This window comes from Somniosus microcephalus, chromosome 17 (genome assembly GCF_052327205.1).
Source record: "Somniosus microcephalus isolate GS21.2 chromosome 17, FLI_Smic_1.0, whole genome shotgun sequence".
NCBI classification, from domain to species: Eukaryota; Metazoa; Chordata; class Chondrichthyes; order Squaliformes; family Somniosidae; genus Somniosus; species Somniosus microcephalus.
The window spans coordinates 70,460,241-70,480,091 of record NC_141003.1 but is presented as its reverse complement, the minus strand read 5'-3'; the positions used below and the strand labels follow the sequence as shown (position 1 = coordinate 70,480,091).

Here is a 19,851-nt window from a genome sequence, read left to right as displayed (position 1 = left end):
CCTTGAATCTATGCCCCCTTGTTACTGACCCCCCTACTAAGGGGAAAAGTTCCTCTTTATCTACCCTATCTATGCCCCTCATCATTTTGTACACCTCAATCAGGTCCCCCCTCAGCCTTCTTTGCTCCAAGGAAAACAACCCCAGCCTGTTTAGTCTTTCTTCATAGCTGAGGCGCTCCATCCCAGGTAACATCCTGGTGAACCTTCTCTGCACCCTCTCCAAAGCAATCACATCCTTCTTAAAGTGAGGCGACCAGAACTGCACACAGTACTCCAGCTGTGGCCTCACCAGCGTTTTGTACAGCTCCATCATAACCTCCCTGCTCTTATATTCTATGCCTCGGCTAATGAAGGCAAGTATCCCATATGCCTTTTTAACCACCTTATCTACCTGTTCCGCTGCCTTCAGGGATCTATGTACATGTACACCAAGGTCCCTCTGACCCTCTGTACTTCCTAGGGTCCTACCACTCATTGTGTATTCCCTTGCCTTATTTGTCCGTCCAAAATGCATCACCTCGCACTTTTCAGGGTTAAATTCCATTTGCCACTTTTCCGCCCATCTGACCAACCCGTTTATATCGTCCTGTAGCCTGAGGCTTTCCTCCTCGCAATTTACCACCCCACCAATTTTCGTGTCATCTGCGAACTTACTGATCATACCTTTTACATTCTCATCCAAATCATTTATGTAGATCACAAACAGCAAGGGTCCCAGCACCGATCCCTGAGGTACCTCACTGGACACAGGCTTCCAGTCACAAAAGCAACCTTCGACCATCACCCTCTGCCTCCTGCCACTCAGCCAGTTTAGGATCCAACGCGCCAAGGCACCCTGGATCCCATGGGCTCTTACCTTCTTGACCAGTCTCCTATGCGGGACTTTGTCAAAAGCTTTACTGAAATCCATGTAAACCACATCCACAGCATTTCCCTCATCCACACACCTAGTCACCCCCTCGAAAAATTCAATCAGATTGGTCAGACATGATTTACCCTTGACAAAGCCATGCTGACTATCCCCGATTAATCCTTGCCTCTCCAAGTGGAGACTAATTTTGTCCCTCAAAATTTTTTCCAATAATTTCCCTACCACAGATGTTAGGCTCACTGGCCTGTAATTCCCTGGTTTATCCCTGCTACCCTTCTTGAATAATGGTACTACGTTAGCTGTTCTCCAGTCCTCTGGTACATCCCCTGCGGCCAGAGAGGTTCTGAAAATTTGTGTCAGAGCCCCTGCAATCTCCTCCTTTGCCTCCCACAACAGCCTGGGATACATCTCGTCCGGGCCTGGGGATTTATCCACTTTTTGGCCTGCTAAAACCGCTAGTACCTCCTCCCTCTCGATGCTAATATGTTCAAGTATGTCACAGTCCCCTTGCCCGATTTCTATGTCTACATCATCTTTCTCCATAGTGAACACAGATGCAAAAAATTCATTTAAAACTCCGCCTACATCATCTGGCTCTACACACAGATTGCCACTTTGGTCCCTAATGGGCCCTACCCTTTCCCTGGTTATCCTCTTGCCCTTAATATACTTATAAAACATCTTAGGATTTTCCTTTATTTTGCTCGCCAGTGTTATTTCATGGCCCCTCCTCGCCCTCCTAATTTCTTTTTTAAGTATGCCCCTGCACTTTTTATACTCCTCTAGGGCTTCCTTTGTCTTTAGTCTTTTGTAACTGCCAAAAGCCCCCCTTTTTTTCCTAATGCATTTTTGTATATCCCTTGTCATCCAAGGTTCCCTTTGCTTGTTGGTCCCACCCTTGACCTTTACAGGAACATGTTGGCGTTGTACTCTCTCTATTTCCCTTCTGAAAGTCTCCCACTGCTTTGATGTGGATTTTCCTATAAGTAGCTGCTCCCAGTCCACTTTGGCCAGATCCTGCCTTATCATATTAAAATCGGCCTTCCCCCAATTTAGAACCCTTATTTCTGGTGAGAAGGTGGGGGATTGAGGGATATGGTGAGAAGGTGGGGGTATTGAGGGATATGGTGAGAAGGTGGGGGGATTGAGGGATATGGTGAGAAGGTGGGGGGATTGAGGGATATGGTGAGAAGGTGGGGTATTGAGGGATATGGTGAGAAGGTGGGGGATTGAGGGATATGGTGAGAAGGTGGGGGATTGAGGGATATGGTGAGAAGGTGGGGGTATTGAGGGATATGGTGAGAAGGTGGGGGTATTGAGGGATATGGTGAGAAGGTGGGGGTTTGAGGGATATGGTGAGAAGGTGGGGGTATTGAGACATATGGTGAGAAGGTGGGGGTTGAGGGATATGGTGAGAAGGTGGGGGATTGAGGGATATGGTGAGAAGGTGGGGGTTTGAGGGATATGGTGAGAAGGTGGGGGTATTGAGGGATATGGTGAGAAGGTGGGGGGATTGAGGGATATGGTGAGAAGGTGGGGGTTTGAGGGATATGGTGAGAAGGTGGGGGATTGAGGGATATGGTGAGAAGGTGGGGGTTTGAGGGATATGGTGAGAAGGTGGGGGATTGAGGGATATGGTGAGAAGTTAGGTGGTGTTGACCTGTTAAAAAGGGTTCGGCCTAATGGTCTCCTGTTCCTAAATATTCTTATTTTCTGAATGGGCCACATTTCCTCCATAACAGAGATCACCAGATGGAACCAACCCCTGGTCCTGCTGACGCCTGACCCCGTCCCTTCCATTAGCTTCACCATTCACTTTCCAGGCTTGTTGGAATGTTAACTGGTTAATTGGAATGAGGAATTATTAAGATCAGTCGCTAAAACAAGACACAAGAAAACATCACACTTTGGCACAATCAGAAATGTCATTCTTTTATTAAAATTATGCGGGCAGTTTACAACTGGATTTATTTACACAGGTAAAGCAAGGTTACGAACATGATGAGGTTTCAATGTTTCTGTATAAAACATTTACATTATTTACAATAACCATCTCACTGACAGTCTTCTAACAAAGCTAGTGTCCTCGTGTCTCACACTAACACACCTAGGCCTAGAAATTCGGTGGGCTGCGCCACCAGTTAGCGCCCAAAGAGCGCCACTGGCCGCGCCTCCCGTGAAATTTAGCGGGGCGCTAATGGCGGCGTTAGCCTGTAGCGCTGCGCCGCCACCGATGACGTAATCGGTGTGCGCAGCGCCCCGCTACCGCCCCGAACGCGATATTGGGTCACGCCCCCCCCCCCCCCCCCGTAGCGCCGGTCGCAAATCGCGACCGGTTCACGGGGCCTACCTGTGGCGGTAGTGGCGCAAATTAAAGGGGAGGTGCGGGGCGGCCATTTTTTTCAGTGGCCGCCTGCCAGCACCTCCTCGCACCGCCCTCCCCGACCTCCTGAGCTTCCCCTGGGCAGTGCCAGCTGTGTCCCGAGAGCCCGGCACTTCTCCTCGGTGCCAGGCTCTTTTGCTGGCACTCGCGATCGGTGATCGCGCTGGTGCAGGCCCCTCCCCTTTAAGAAGGGGAGGAAGGCCTGCAGCTTCGAGCAGCGCCCCGTGTCCCTCTTGGGGCGCTCAAACTGAATATCGCGCTGGCGCTCTTGGCTCCTTCCGGGGCGAGACTTCCGGCGCCCAGGTGAACTTGGCGCCCCAAACGTGGCGCCACCGAATTTTTAGCCCCTAGTGTTTGTGCCCTTGTGTCTCACTAACACACCTGGAGTGTGTCCTCGTGTCTCACACTAACACACCTGGAGTGTGTCCTCGTGTCTCACACTGTAACACACCTGGAGTGTGTCCTTGTGTCTCACACTGTCTAACACACCTAGTGTGTGTGTCCTCATGTCTCACACTGTAATACACCAATCCGGCAGTGCTAAAATCAGATTCTGATTATTGATAGCCAGCGAGGGGTCAGATGTCCTGTCCATCACCTTGGCTACAACACTTGCCCCCTCACTACAGAGTGTCCAGAAACAGCAACACTTGCAGTCAGTTCCCTCGTTGATACTGACAGACACCCCAATCTTTATAAGAAAAGCTAAGTTTTTTTTTATCGTTACTGTGTACCTCCCCGCTCCTGGGACAGGGCCGGGGAGACAATATGCTCCCAGCCCACAGTCAGTGCACTGTAATTGGCCATGCGAGTGATGCCCTCAGCCTGGGACAACCTTCTTCCTTCCTTCCCTGTAGAAAGTTCCTTGCCGTTACTTCACTCTCTCCCTGCCAGCCTGGCCGAGATCAGAACCTCACACGCAAACTGGCTGAAAGGACCTCATCCCTGGGGATGTTCACCAGCAGAAGGGGAAGTCCAACCCGGAGTCTCGTGGCCCTTGACCCAATCACCCAGCCAGAGCAAAGGAAAACAAAAAGTTACTGAAAGAGCAAGTGGCAAAATCCACTTGTTACTCGCCACAGTCAGTCGTTGTAGCAGAAGAGGGGGAGGTTGCAGATTAATCCTTGTCTTGATGGGGTCACCCAGTCAGTTCTCTTTTCAAGCCCTGGTGCAAACTGGTTAACAGCAAAGCCGCTCAGAAATAGCCATGCACCAAGGTAAAGCTTTGCTGATTGGCTAAATTCAAAAATATCCAGGAACCAACATTTAGCAATCTGATAGGATGTTGTGAATTTGAAATTTCTAATCAGGTGGCTGGATTTTGGTTCGCGCACTGCCAGGTTAGTGTGTATCAGGTTGAACGCTAATTCTAACAAATTATAATTAAAACCAGTGCTTACTGACCATATGATGTCCAAATGGGAGAGATGGTCAATCATAAGTTCTTTCTCCTCTTCTTTCCCTCCTCGTCACATCTGGCATACAAGGATCTATAGAAAACCAGGAAACATAAACTCAGGATCTTAAATGGGCAATATCTAGATGTACAGGACTATTAAACTTAATTCTGAAGTCTTACACTCAATAGAAAGGTCCTTGTTAAGATCCTGTACACTCTCCTGCACACTCCTCTCCTCCTTGCATACTCAATGTGTTGATAATAAGGTACATCAGACCCTCCAGTCCTGATGAAAAGTTATTGACCTGAAACGTTAACTCTGTTTCTCTCTCCACAGATGCTGCCTGACCTGCTGAGTTATTTCCAGCATTTTCTGTTTTCTTTGCCTCATGTTGTAGATTAATTGATAGAGATTGATTGCTATGATTAGTGAACGACTCCATTATCATTGTACCAGGATGGTAGAAGGCGAACTGGATGGACCTTGGTCTTTTTTCTTCTAGCAATTCCTATGTTCCTACATTTGGGTCCCATTTGCCAGTTGTGAGAATGGGACAGGCCACACTGAGGGAGCAAGGAAGTGCCCCTTACTCAATCCTTTTTATCTTCTCTCCATCGATGTTTGGCAATGCCCCGTCGCTGAGCGGGTGTCTTCCAGAGTCGACACAGCCAGGATCAGGAACCCGTCACATGGGAGATTGTGGTCCTGAGCTTCAAATCTCATCGTTCTGCGGCACTGTGTTGGAATCTTGCTGTACATTAACACCTCCAAAAATTGAATGAAACATTTAGATTGTAATCTACGTGTAGTAGTAAGGGCAGCATCAGCTGTGAATATAGTGAGCTGGCACACTCCAGGATAGTGTTTCGGTTCTCAAGCAAGCCCAGTTTGGGATTTCTACCTACCTGGAGTCTCGGGAATTGAGCAACAAAGGGTTCATTAGATAATGCCATCTTAAAGGGGCAGCATCAGTCTGCCAAAAAAAATCCTACAAGACAGAAACCTCCTATGGGCCACTTTGCACTATTCATTGTGGTAGTGCCTTCGGAATCTGGTGTAAGTGTCAGTCATTTGAAAAAAATAAATTCCTCCAATCTCCTTTACTGAAGGCGCTGACTCTGGATGGGGTACAATCCCATGAGCACTGGCTGCCTTCCAATACCTTATTTCAGTGCCCATTTTAATGTGTCAGTGAGACTGCGAATGGAAGTGGACTGTGGGAGGGGTATCACAGCCAAACTCAATCCTGTCCTCACCCCAAGGTCACACTTCTAGCAAGGGTCACTGGATGGTGATCAGCAACCAGAATTCAGGCTGGTTTTCCCCGGCCTGGCCTTTTGTAGGACCACCTGGTGACACTCCGCCTGAGATTATCCAACTCAGTAGACTGGGGTTGAACATGGGATCTTTCTGGTCTGCCTGCTTCAGCGTCACAAAGGGCAATGCATTTAGCCACTGGAACAGTTCATAAGAACATGAGAACTAGGAGCAGGAGTCGGCCATTCAGCCCCTCGCACCTGTTCCGCTATTCAATAAGGTCATGGCTGATCTTCTACCTCAACTCCACTTTCCTGCCCTATCCCCATATCCCTTGATTCCATTAGTATTCAAAATACCTAGTTCCTCATAGGTATTGTTATTTGGGGAACTCCTTGATGGCTGTCTGTTCAGCACCCCTTGAATCAAGCCCGAACCATTTCTGTCCTGCAAGATTGCAGCCCCTTTCCATTTTTTGGCCAGGGCCCATGTTTGACTCATACTAACCAGTCCAAGTATCTGCCCCAGCTTCGGACTGAAGTGTATCTCCAGTAGATTCTCGAAAGATATCTGTGAAGCACAATTGGGAGTGAATTAAACATCTTATCTGAACATTAGAACATCTGGCAGAGAGGGTTATTCAACCCATCAAGCTTGCCCCTTCCACAAAACATGTACCATTTACCCTATCATCGCCACTGCCTCGCCCAACTAATGTGCTGAGGGGAAGTTCTGTATACTCGCTGGTCCCCAAAGGTGACCAAGTAAAATATTCAACCATCCTCATGTTTCCGCTACTTGATGCTGACCTGCTGCCCCCCGCCCCACCCACTCCCCCCCCCCACCCCCCTCCGAAGTCAACATCCCATCCCACTTCCCTGTTCTGAACATATTTATTCGGCTCCTTTCTGATGCAACGCGTCAACAATGAACTGAATGAGAAGCACTCAGTGTATTTCTGTGGGATTTGACTCCACCTAAACCTCCAATTAGTACTTTCCTATAGGACCCCGTCAGCCTGCGCACATGGTTCATTTCACTTGTTCCAGTGTCCATTACCTCACGTTGATCCAGATTATAAAGCCATCTGTAACTGCATAGCCCATCCATCCAATTGGTGCAGATCCCTTTAAATGCTGTCACTCTCCCCTATAGTCATTGATTGACCATGTCACAGGATCCCAAAATGGTTGTGACGAAAGGTCATCGACCTGAAACGTTAACTCTGTTTCTCTCTCCACAGATGCTGCCTGACCTGCTGAGTATTTCCAGCATTTTCTGGTTTTGTACCGAGATTAGCCTTTTGGATGCCCCTTTGTGTCATCAGTAGAGACAGTATATTACAAGACATATTGACCTCCATATCACTCGTTGAACATGTGAAGAGCAGGGGTCCCAGAACAGAAGACAGCAGAAAGCCATTCAGCTGAAGGGGAATCGACAAAAACAACAATAACAACTTGCATGTACTGTCGAAAGATGTCCCAAGGGGCTTCACAGAGGCATAAATGAGCATCGAGCCAAGGAGGGAGATAATAGGAGTGGTGGTCAAAAGCTTGGACAAAAGTTTGGTCAAAGAGGTGGGATTTAAAAGGGGTCTTAAAAGAGAAGGGAATTCCAGAGCACAGGGTCCAGATGGCTGAAGACACGGCTGATAATGGTGGGGCACAGGGATGGGAGCTGCACAAGAGGACAGAGAGTGAGGAACAGAGAGTTCTGGGAAGGTTGTAGGGCTGGAGGAGATTACAGAGCTAGGGAGAGACGAGGCCATGGCAAGATTTGAACACAAGTATCAGAATATTAAATTAGAGGCACTGGGGGCTGGAAGCCATTGTCGCTCAGCGAGGACAGGGTGATGGGCGAGTGGGACTTGGTGCAAGATAGGAGACGGGCAGCAGAGTTTTAGATGAACTGAAGCTTGTGGAGGGTGGAGGGTATGTGTCCAGCCAGGAGAGCCGCGGAATAATTGAGTCTGCAGGTGACAAAGATATTGAGGAGGGTTTCAGCAGCTGGTGGACTGTGGCAGGGGTGGAGACAGGCGATGTTACAGATGTGGAAGTAGGTAGTCTTTGTGATGGAGAGGATATGGAGTCAGAAGCTCAGCTCGGGGTTCAATAGGACATTGTGGTTGCAACAATCTTGTTCAACGTGAGACAGTGGCCAGGGGAGGGGGGGCAGAATCAGAGTTGGGGGCTGAAGGTGATGGCTTTGGTCTTGCCAATGTTGAACTGATGGAAGTTGAGGCTCATCCAAGACTGGATGTCAGACAAGCAGACTGACAACATGGAAACAGTGGAGGGGTCGAGAGAGGTGGTGGAGACATAGAGCTAACCCCATGTCGCCAAAGAACAGCATGCAGATGAGGAAGAGGTAGGGGCCAAGGATAGAACTTTGAGCAATGCCAGAGGTAAGGGGGGGGCACTAAAGGAATGGCCAGGATGGGAGAGAGTGAAAGTTTAGTGGGGACAAAAGTACCAAACATGCAGGAGAGGAAGTGGTTGAGCAGATCCAGAAATATTGTAGTGAATTGAGGACCTAAGGCTAGACAGTAGGCAGCTTGAAAATGCAGCTATAAGTAACTTGGGGGAAAGTTATCTACAGGGGCAGACGCAGAAGGAATTGGGGTTGGAAAGGGGTAGGGGGATGTGGGTGATGAGGGATACAAGGAAGTGGTTGGAGATGGCCTTGTCTATGATCAGGACCATGGGAGAGAGGCCACATGAGATGGTGATGTTGAGGCAATGGCCGTGAATATAGGTAGGGGAGTTTATGTTTAGCAAAAGGTTTAGGAAGGCATTGGGGTTGGGGTAGGGGTTAATGGGCAAAGCACCCAAGAGGGGAGAAATGAAAGGTGGCATGACTAGGTGACAGGAGTGGGGGGAGCACACAGGAGAGAAAGGCCTGAGGGGGGGGGACAAGAGATAAAGGGAGATAGAAATAATGGGCTCAGGTCTGGAGCGGCAATCGAAGTGAATGGACACAGAGAGAATTCAGGTTACATAGTCATGGCAGAGATTGCGAGAGGCCAATCCTGGTTGTAACCAGGACACAGAGAGGGGACAATATGACAGAGTCCAAAGTCAAAATCTAAGATGGAGTGAAACTGACTTGCAGACAAGGCAGAATCAGCTTTGAGCACCAACAAAGCCAGTGTCCAGGTCCAGAGAGAGTTGTGGAAGTGGAGTGAATCCAGGAGCTATTCAAGGGGCAGAGTATCAGAGGATGCATTGCTGGAGGAGTGGAGAGTCGACCATGAGCCTCTTTAAAAGTTGGCCTCGGGGTTCTCAGGGGTGCGCAATGGCCTCGGTGTTGGCAGTGCAGACCAGAAGATCCGGTAGACCAGCAGAGGAGCAGTGAGAGTGAAACCCATGGGTCAAGAGCAGTGAAGTCCAGGGAGCCTGAGAGGTAAATCCAGGGGATCGGTGCAGATGAGGGAGCTGGTCCGTGGAACGGCTGTTGGGAGGTGAGGAGAGCAGCAGCAGTAAGAGCTTGAGGATCTAGCCCAACTCAAGTCATCCAAAGGGTTGCGCAGGAGTGGGGAAGGATGTCTGGAGTCCGCGGGAAGCAAATGGACGGCATGAAAGCAGAGATCATTCATCAGGACACAGAGCAAGGTGGGAACGAGCAGGAATGGGTCTGAGCTCACAAGGCGTAGACTGAAAAAATCCCAGCACAGAAGCAGAAAACTGAGGTCGCAGGAACAGACCAGCTACTAGAATAGAGAGCGCCCGGCGGAGAATGCAGTCGCAGTAGAAAGTGGCAGCGAAGGTGGAGCAAAGAGCAAAGCTCGGAAGTCAGTGAAGAGGTTTGTCCCAGGAGAAAGCAGATTGCAATCCAGGACTCAACAGCAGCAGAGCCAAGCTGACAAGCCAGAGGCCCGATGGCGGAGGAGTCCAGCCAATCAACAGTGGGCAGGCGACAGACAGCTTGCGTTGGAAATTTCCTGGGACAATAATTCCAGTTAGATGCAACAGAATGCATTACTGGGAAATCACGCAGGGCCAATCCTGTCTGCAGCTGGATGAATGGTTTATTTGGAGAAGTGGAGAGCCCACCCACACTGGGCTGTGGGCCGTGTGACAGCTCTCCTGATGCTGCCTCCTTCTCTTCCACTCGCAGCCTCTTGACAGCAGTGTGGCTGAGATCAGGACCTCCGGAGCGGTGAGATTTGACCTGGGCTCCAACACCCAATGGCCTGCCTGTTGATTTTATTTTTCTTTGCTGAGTTTCTCCCATCTTCTGGCTCCTGGCTGGGGTACGTGCGATGGGCGCCGGCTGCCATTTGGTCTCCTTTCCCAAGCAGCCACGGCTCACGTGCAAGCCAAGCCAGTAATTGTTGGGCAGACTATTCAACCGTGTGCGGCGGTGCCAGTAGGCAAACCCGGTCTGACCCTCGCCCTCCGGCCCGGTCTGACCCTCGCCCTCCAGCCCGGTCTGACCCCTGCCCTCCAGCCCGGTCTGACCCTCGCCCTCCAGCCTGGTCTGACCCTCGCCCTCCAGCCCGGTCTGACCCTCACCCTCCAGCCCGGTCTGACCCTCGCCCTCCGGCCCGGTCTGACCTTCGCCCTCCAACCCGGTCTGACCTTCGCCCTCCAACCCGGTCTGGCCCTCGCCCTCCGGCCCGGTCTGACCCTCGCCCTCCGGCCCGGCCTGACCCTCACCCTCGAGCCCGGTCTGACCTTCGTCCTCCGGCCCGGTCTGACCTTCGTCCTCCGGCCCGGTCTGACCCTCGCCCTCCGGCCCGGTCTGACCCTCGCCCTCCAGCCCGGTCTGACCTTCGCCCTCCAGCCCGGTCTGACCCTCGCCCTCCGGCCCGGTCTGACCCTCGCCCTCCAGCCCGGTCTGACCCTAACCCTCCAGCCCGGTCTGACCCTCGCCCTCCAGCCCGGTCTGACCCTCGCCCTCCAGCCCGGTCTGACCCTCGCCCTCCAGCCCGGTCTGACCCTCGCCCTCTAGCCCGGTCTGACCCTCGCCCTCCAGCCCGGTCTGACCCTAACCCTCCAGCTACACACAGTCACTGGATAGCAACCAGAAGCAGGAAGCCTGGCTGGTTCCATGAGGAGCACTGAGGCCTATTGTAGAGCCCTCTGGTTGGCTGACCAGAGCGAGCCAGGCACCATCCCTGAAATGTGCAGCTCAGCTATTTCACCGGGTGAATTCGTTGAGCCTGTGCCCACCTTTATATTTACATCGTCTGTCTTCTATGAGGGATGGGCAAACCGAGTCTCGCACAATAGTCTCAGCAATGTATGAGTTAAGAAGACCCAAGTACATCTCATTAAATAAACAGACCCTGTTTAAAGTGGAGAATCCCCCCCCCTACCTCCCAACCTTGTACAAGCAGATTACTGAATGTGGAACTTCTAAATCCCTCATAAAATATACACAAGAATTTATATACCAGCTGTATTATTCCCTGTGATAAAAAGTGTTGATTGTCTCTCGGTAAACTTGCAGCTGTTAATCTTTCAGTGAGGTTATCAACACATCTTTACAGAGTGCACCAGTCACCAGTCACCAGCAAACACCGTGGAACAATTTCAGTATTAAAGATTCCCTCTTTGAAAGGAGGCCTGAATGCAAAACTCCCCCACATGGTAGCGATACTCTCTCTTTAAAAGTTGGCTTCAATACCAAAAGTCTCTATAAATAAAAGGGTCTGGATTGTGAGGTCCCGCTGTTTAAATTCAGTGGCGTGTCAAGGATTGAGTTGGTAGTTTCACCGAGTCGGAGATGAGTTTGAAAGTTGTGGGGTTTTGTTGTATGATAAACATTTGTACAATCACAACCTGACAGACCTGCTTTAGATGCCGAGACAACAGTTGATCAGTATTGGGGGGGTGCCAGTAAAAGTGGATTTGATGGTCAGTGTGTGTGTGATTAAAACATTGACATAAAGCGAGCTTGATGTCAGCACCAGTTCTCCGGGGCAGACCTTCCTTCCAAAGAATCTCGTCAGACAGAAACTCTTTTTGGCCAATTCACAGCTATTCAGCAATGTAGAGTCAACAAACATTTCATAACAAAACTTACTGCAAATCTGCAACGAACATGATACAATACATTCAAAACGGCTGCCCTGTGCTAGTGTTATGAGTTACACTTAACATAGTGTGGGTAGTGGCATAAGCTTCAAGTGTATTTATTCTTAGGCATATCTGTGTGTGTGCTTGTATGTGTGTGTATGCACTTCTTTCTTTGTGCCTATATGTGTCTATACCATCTGTGTATTTCTGTATGTTTCTTTTCTCTGTGTACTTTTCTCATGTGTGTCTATATGTGTGTGTGTACATGTCTCTGCCATTGAATCTTACAGCACAGAAAGAGGCCATTCGACTCATCGTGCCTTTGAAAGAGCTATCCAATTTATCCCACTCCCCTGCTCTTCCCCCTTGGCCCTGCAAATCTTCCCTTTTCAAGTACATACCCAATTCTCTTTTGAAAGTTATTATTGAATCTGCTTCCACCGCCCTTTCAGGCAGCACATTCCAGATCATAACAACTCACTGCGTAACAAAAATTCTCCTCACCTCCCCTCTGATTCTTTTGCCAATTATCTTTGTGTCTCTATCTCTCTTTCTCTGACATTTTCAGCAACATATTAGGCTACTAATCAGATTGCTTCATTCTTAAGGATCCTCACAGAATGTATTTCTTATGTTATCTCTGTCATATATTCTCCTTTTGCCCCTTAAACCCTGTCTGTAGCTGCTGGACTTTTGTCAGTTGCAGCTTTGCAGCATCATCATCATCAAGGTTACAGCTACAAAATTGCAGGGCTGGTCCACCATCAGTCAGGTCAACCCAGACCTGATGCACTCTTCCTGTCCCCCTCTGTAACAAAGCCACACTTTCTATGATCTATAGACACTGTAGAAAGGTAGTGCTCTGCTCTCTGGCTGTAGTTGGCAAGTCTAGAACCACCGGATCCCACTATCTCACCAGTGTGAGTTCTACCATTGCCAAAAACAGCCAGACGGCTATCTCCTCTGTCACATGTGGCAATGTGCCCGATGGCATCCCGTTACACCGAGGCGGGCATCGTCCTCCATTAAAGTGCCCGCACTGCACTTCTGCGGTGAAAGAAATCCATGAAGTCATCCAGCGCCCAGCTCTGTATAGGACAGCTCAGAAATGAGAAACAATGGATAAAAAGGTCCCAGCATCAAGGAATGTGACAAGAAAATCAATACCATTGATGCAGCTCAGTTACCAGCGAGGAAAAGAAAGCAAGGTCAGGATACACAAGGAATATCTCACCAACATCAAACAGTCAATAGGCAGAATGCGAGATTGCATATGGGCTGGCAATATGATCACCAGCACTACGGAGAGCTGGAGAGATAATGAAGACTATGAGACGTGAAGACAAAATGGAAATGTTGGCAAGACTCATTGTATGATCTCCTGCCCAACCTCATTCTTCCCCCAAACCCCTGACTTCCCCCATTGTTCCCATCCTTCTACATTCTATGGTCTTTTAAAACCCCAGTTTGGTGTCCCTTGACCGTCGTTTCTTGATTCACCTCATTTTCACTCCTACCTTCGGTGGTGTCCTATATTAGTGCGGATTTTTCTCCCTATGCCGTGAGGAGTTGCGTTCTCTTCCTGGACAGTGGTGGTTGCTGTGCTTCCTTTTCCTATATTGGCACTACACATAATTGCTCAAAGGCCATATACAAAAGCAAAAATGTGCTAGTGCCAAAATGGGCAAAGGAGAGATTCCTTTCGCTTCTGCAGTCCTAGTCCTTTTCCAAAGGGCCTCCATCGAATTCCAACCCTTTTAAGAAGTTTGCCAATTTTTTCTTTGGGTGGAGGGGAGGGAATCCGATACATAGTCGTTCAGTTATTCACATTGAGCCTAGACTAATGCAATGTGATAGCTGGGGTCCAGGCACCAGGGAAGTAGTTTAAATGGCTTCTTCATATAATATTGCCCAATATGCTCGGCTTGTCTCCTACCTTTTGCCAGAATTGCTCTTCATTCTCCACCAGGACGGATGAGCTTACCAGAACATTTCTGCAGCTGTGCCTACCTCTGCACTGCCAGAAGCCCTCACCCCTCCCACCCCTACTAAATTTCAGATGGTCTGTATTGGGTATGAGGTTGTCCATCCTTTACAAATCTCTCCATGGCTTTACACTCCCTCACTCTGCAGTCTCTCTAGCCCTATATGCCAGTGCATGCCCTGTGACCCTTTGGACTCAGGGTTCCTATGCATTGACCCTGGCCCCATACTCTAGAGCTCTTCCTAAACCCTTCCACCTTGCTACCTGTTTCCCCTCCTTCAGAAGCCTCCTGAACACCCATCTCTTTGCCCATACATTCGTTCACACCCCCTAACACCTCTTCAATTACTGCTCAATCTTCCTCTTCACCAATGTGAAGCCCTGTGGAATGTTTACTACATTAGAAGTACCATCTGAATGCAAGATGTTGTTCAACTCCCATTTCTACGTGGGTCAAATACATCAGTTTCCAGTCTATTAGCAAGATTACTGGAAACTTTGTAACTGGGTGCCTTTGTAGCCTATTGGTATAAGTAAATATAGCACATTCTCCCAATAATAACATGCTCTGGGTATCTTTTGAAGAGTATGAAAGATCTTGGCATCAGAAGCAACAACAAGTAATGTACAACTGTGCAAAAGATCAGCTAAACCAAGTGTTATAAATCTCATCATTATAAAGAACTACTCGTGAAATAACACTGGACGGCCAGCTGGTGGCGCCGCCCAAGGAGTATAAATACTCGGGCGTGGGCCCAGCTTGCCCAGGGACATTTTGTAAGACAGGAACTAGTGAAGTACAACTGGACCTCCATGTTTTGAAACAAGATGATTAAAGCCTTGCTTTATGCTCAAACGAAGTGCGTAATGAGTTTTATTACGTCACCAATTATTCCATTCATTCCATGGGTTGGCTTTTTAAAATGCAGAGGGCACCATTAGATAACTGATAATAACTCATTTATCGCCACAACTTTTGTGCTAACTTTTAGTGCTGGGGAATTAAAAGTTTTCTGTTTCAGGTTTCCACTGCCGGTACCAAGGACTCTCAAGTCAGCTATAGCATGGTTAGCTATAGCATAAAGCTCCTTCTACTCTGCCACAGCCCCAACCTCGGATCAGCAGCCCAGTGACTGTTTCCGTCTCACCCACCAGCCATCCTGTGGCCCCTTGGAGCGAGATCACCAATTCAGTGTCGACTTAGGTACTCTATACTATTGGTCCATCAATTAATACAAGCTCATTTCACACAGGGTTCTCACAGGCAGCAGAAGGAGGAGGGATTTCTCCCATCAGTCCGGGATTTTTTTTTTAAAGCCTATGTGCTTAAATTCTCAAGTGGGGTTTGAACCCACAATCTTCTGGACTCTGAGGCAAGAGGGCTACCACTGAGCCAAGGCTGACACCTGGCAGAACTTTGGTGGAAGATCAGTGGAACTTCCAAAGGAATGGTTTAAAAGGCCATTTTTTTTTTACCATTTCTCCACGGATTCCACCAAAGTGACAGTGAGGGATCAGGGGAAGCCCTGTGCAAATTCTAGACAGAGGTGACTATTGCAGGGAAGGGAAATGTTCCCTTGTACTTTCAAAATCCTATATACATTTTGTTGTAGTTACCTTCACCACAACCCTTATGTCAAGCTGAGAGGACCTAGTGCTTGAGGATCTTCTAAAGGGGTGGTGTTCTTGATTGGGAGCCAACTCAGCCAGATAAGAGCAGGACACTGGGCCCCAGAACCTCCACAGATGAGCTTTCAGAGGACTCAACAGAGCTCTGAATTGCAACCTCCTAGGTTGAAAAGTACTAATATGTAGAGCAGATGGATTATGAAGCCAATCTGCTCTACCGACTGACTGTACCCAGCTCATTCGCTTTGTTTCATACCGTCCCATCATGTCAGCGGCATTGCCAGTCAGTGTTGCCAGCATGGAGGTTGCCAATGACCTGATGAGGCAGACATGTATCCTACTCCAGCTAACTCCCAGATGGTGGTACAGGTGTTGAAGGGCTAGCATCTGCCTTGTGTGTCCAATGTATCCCATGGTTTGTTGCTGAAGATCTTCCAGTTTGTACAGTGCACCACAGAGAGAGAGAAAGCCCTGTAGGGGATCTAGCAACAGGCAAAGTGTATTCTGTGCTTGCGTGGCAGCACAGTATATATATAGGCTTGGTCCCTCGGAGGCCCAGTTTTGCTGATGTTGGCGCCACCTGACCTGAAGACTGTGTCTTCCTGCACCTTATCATTGTCCTTGAGAAAGGAACTGCTTCAGGGTTGGATTCAATGGACCTGAACGTACCTGTCTCAACTGTAGAGACAAGAAAATAAAAATGGTTTCATTAATACCTTTGGATCAGGAATGAACCAGAAATACAAACCGACTACTGCAGATGGCATAGTGGCATCGTGACATGGAATAATTCATGCTGCCCAAGTTCTGGAGAGGAAGAGAGGGGTTTTTTTTCCATTAATTTACTAATCGATATTAGAAAGTTTATTAAGAAAATCGTTAGCCTCCCACCATAGGCTCAGTGAGTTTACCCAGTAGGTAATTGAGCCATACAGACCGTGAATATCCAAAGTTCAATCACCATAGTGGCAGTGGTAGAGGTGGCACAATTTGCACAGCACCCCTGGTTTAAGGAAGGGAAAACCACCCTGGGCTTCGGGTCCCAATTACTATCCAGCAAGTCCTGCTACAAAGTGCAGTGGATGAGGATCAAGCTCGGTTCAATGCCCCCCACAGTTGAATAGTCTGATGCACCCATTGCTAAGGCTGATGGATGAGCAATGGCCAGTGGGGCAAGGTACCAGTGAGCACCTGTGGGACCCATTTACCAGCACAGTGAACTTCTTAAGGAGAGGAGGATAAATTGGCAAGGGAGAAAAAAAATAGGAAGATAGTCTAAAGAATGATTAGTGTTAATATCAGTAGATGAACACTAAACGTGCTTGTCTAACAATCCATTAACATTCCAGGTAAAGTAAATGGGTTAACACCTGCCTTAAAATAGTGGACAGAGGCTATCACACTGAAACACGAATCATGTGTCCGCTATTATCACCAAGAGTAATTTCTAGATTGTTATGAATAATGTTCTCACTACTTCTAATGTCGGGGGTGATGTAAGAAAACTACTAGGCACTTGGTCTAAGCGTTAAACAAAGCTTTAATCAACTGTTTTACAACATGGAGGTCTAGTTGTGCCCTTCACTAGTTCCTGTTAAGAATGTCCTGCGCAAGCTGGGCCCATGCCAGAGTATTTATACTCTCCCTGGACAGCGCCACCCGTAGGCCGCTCAGTATTATTTCATAAGTCTTTCTTTCATGAATGACTGATTCATGTCAGGGGGGGATAATTGTTTTCCAGCAGAAACCCTAGCTCACACTTACCAGATGCTTCTGACTGAGGAGGTGCTGTCTCCCTCCTCTAGCACCTGGAGATGTTTGCTAATCATGGCCTCAATCTAACCAAGTCCTGGGGTGGGGGCAGGGGGGGGGGGGAAGGTGTGTTTTTTGTTGCTTTTTAGCTTTATTGTAAGATGGACAGTTGCTTATTGCAATCGACCTTTTTCAGTTCCTGGCTACTTTTACAACAATCCTGTGGGGGTTAAGAAACCACCTTGACTTTACACGTGACCACAGCCTAAGCCTTCTGTGGTCAATGGGGCAGATTCTGTAGTGAATTATCTTTATTTTTGTGGGGGAGAGGGGGCGGGGTGGAATTGTATGACAAGAATAAACAGTTCAGTTTCTGAAAACTGGGACTGTCTTTGCATTGTGGCTTTCTTCTATATCTCTTTGCTGTCATCGGTTCGCGGGGTCACATTTATTAGTGAAGGTCAAGAACTTGGTGTTGAATCATTTAATCGAATAGCTGGTTGGATATCAGTTGCTCTGTATCAGGATGTACAGCATTCATAGCCGGGCAGTGACTTACTAAAGTTGCTCAACACCCAACAGCTTAGAACATCAGTGAGTTGATGTCCAGACTCCGCCTGAACAATGTGTGCTGACAATAACTTTTAAAGCTGCTCCTATTTTAGGAACTCACCGTTTCTCTAACAGAGCCCTGCTGCTGCCAGTTTGGAATCAAGACCCTCCTGCCCCAGTTGCTAAGACCATCCATCGTGTACAATCTCACGGCACCATATATTGTAGGGGGAAGAAAAAGTCCTGTTGCTAGAAAAGGCTAAAGGGAATAATAAGCATTCCGGTGTTTTCTTAAGCTAATGAACGGTCGTAGCTGCTTGCACTTACACCCTACAGCTCATTTAAAGGGGCCCCAATGTTCATACAAATGTCCTTGATGACCCTCCTTTATTCCGGGAGGTAGTGAAGCCAAAATAGCCATGTGCCTTCCACATCGCGATGACTGGATGCACAAGTGATGCATCATTGTGTCAAATGCTTGCGAGCAAATGAAAAGATCTTGCCATACACTCTTTTATGAAGCTGATTCCCCTTTAAGGCAGGAAGCTCCACTCAATACCCATTCCAGTGCACCCTTCAATGTATACAGTACAATGCATGCTAGTAAATATGAGTTAAAGACACATTTTTCAACAGGTAATCTACAACAAGTGCATCTTCTCAATACAACTCCAATCGGAAGCCATAGGCATTGCAATGTTGGTGGTATCTAGTTGTTGAAGCAGGATTTTTGCATATTCCAGGTGGGGTCTGGGTGTTGATACAGGGTTTTTGCATACTCCAGGTGTGGTCTGGGTGTTGATACAGGGTTTTTGCATACTCCAGGTGCAGTCTGGGTGTTGATACAGGGTTCTGGCATACTCCAGGTGCAGTCTGGGTGTTGATACAGGGTTCTGGCATACTCCAGGTGCAGTCTGGGTGTTGATACAGGGTTCTGGCATACTCCAGGTGCAGTCTGGGTGTTGATACAGGGTTCTGGCATATTCCAGGTGCGGTCTTGGTGTTGATACAGGGTTTTGGCATACTCCAGGTGCAGTCTGGGTGTTGATACAGGGTTCTAGCATACTCCAGGTGCGGTCTGGGTGTTAATACAGGGTTTTGGCATACTCCAGGTGCAGTCTGGGTGTTGATTTTGCATACTCCAGGTGTGGTCTGGGTGTTGATACAGGGTTTTTGCATACTCCAGGTGGGGTCTGGGTGTAGATTCAGGGTTTTTGCATACTCCAGGTGCGGTCTGGGTGTTGATACAAGGTTTTTGCATACTCCAGGTGCGGTCTGGGTGTAGATACTGGGTTTTTGCATACTCCAGGTGGGGTCTGGGTGTTGATACAGGTTTTTGGCATACTCCAGGTGTAGTCTGGGTGTTGATACAGGGTTTTTGCATACTCCAGGTGAGGGCTGGGTTTTGATACAGGGTTTTGGCATACTCCAGGTGTGGTCTGGGTGTTGATACAGGGTTTTTGCATACTCCAGGTGAGGGCTGGGTTTTGATACAGGGTTTTTGCATACTCCAGGTGAGGGCTGGGTTTTGATACAGGGTTTTGGCATACTCCAGGTGTGGTCTGGGTGTTGATACAGGGTTTTTGCATACTCCAGATGAGGACTGGGTGTTGATACAGGGTTTTTGCATACTCCAGGTGGGGTCTGGGTGTTGATACAGGGTTTTGGCATACTCCAGGTGCGGTCTGGGTGTTGATGCCTACAAAAAGGCTGTTTTTCCAAGGTCGTCATTGTGGCATATTGGTTATTTCTCTGCTCTGTTTATGGCCCTATGGTAATTCACTGATTGTGTGTTGTCACAGTGAATTCTACCAGTGCCATACACAGAACAGGAGTCAGAATCACCCCAAACAATTCAGTAAAACTGAAAGTAAGCCACGCACCTGCTTTTTCTATTGGAGTAGATAAGTTGATACAGGGTTGGCAACTGCTCAGGACCTGATTACCTGGCTCCTCTGCTCTTTAAACTATTCACATATGATTCAGAGCAGGGTGCT

The 19,851-nt window shown here is 48.3% G+C and overlaps 1 long non-coding RNA gene across 2 annotated transcripts in view; it reads right to left on the bottom strand.

The window, feature by feature from the left end:
- The window catches only part of LOC147105845 (uncharacterized), a 78,210-nt gene that overhangs the window by 34,548 nt on the left and 23,811 nt on the right, over positions 1–19,851 (bottom strand). The window contains exons 3-4 of one of the 2 annotated variants that reach the window (XR_015081603.1): positions 6,419–6,481; positions 4,659–4,744 (exon numbers count right to left, since the gene is read on the bottom strand). This is a non-coding gene — a long non-coding RNA (uncharacterized LOC147105845). Of the gene's footprint in view, positions 1–2,790; positions 4,745–6,418; positions 6,482–19,851 lie in introns of those variants that run through there. The other variant, XR_015081602.1, reaches the window with a different exon arrangement.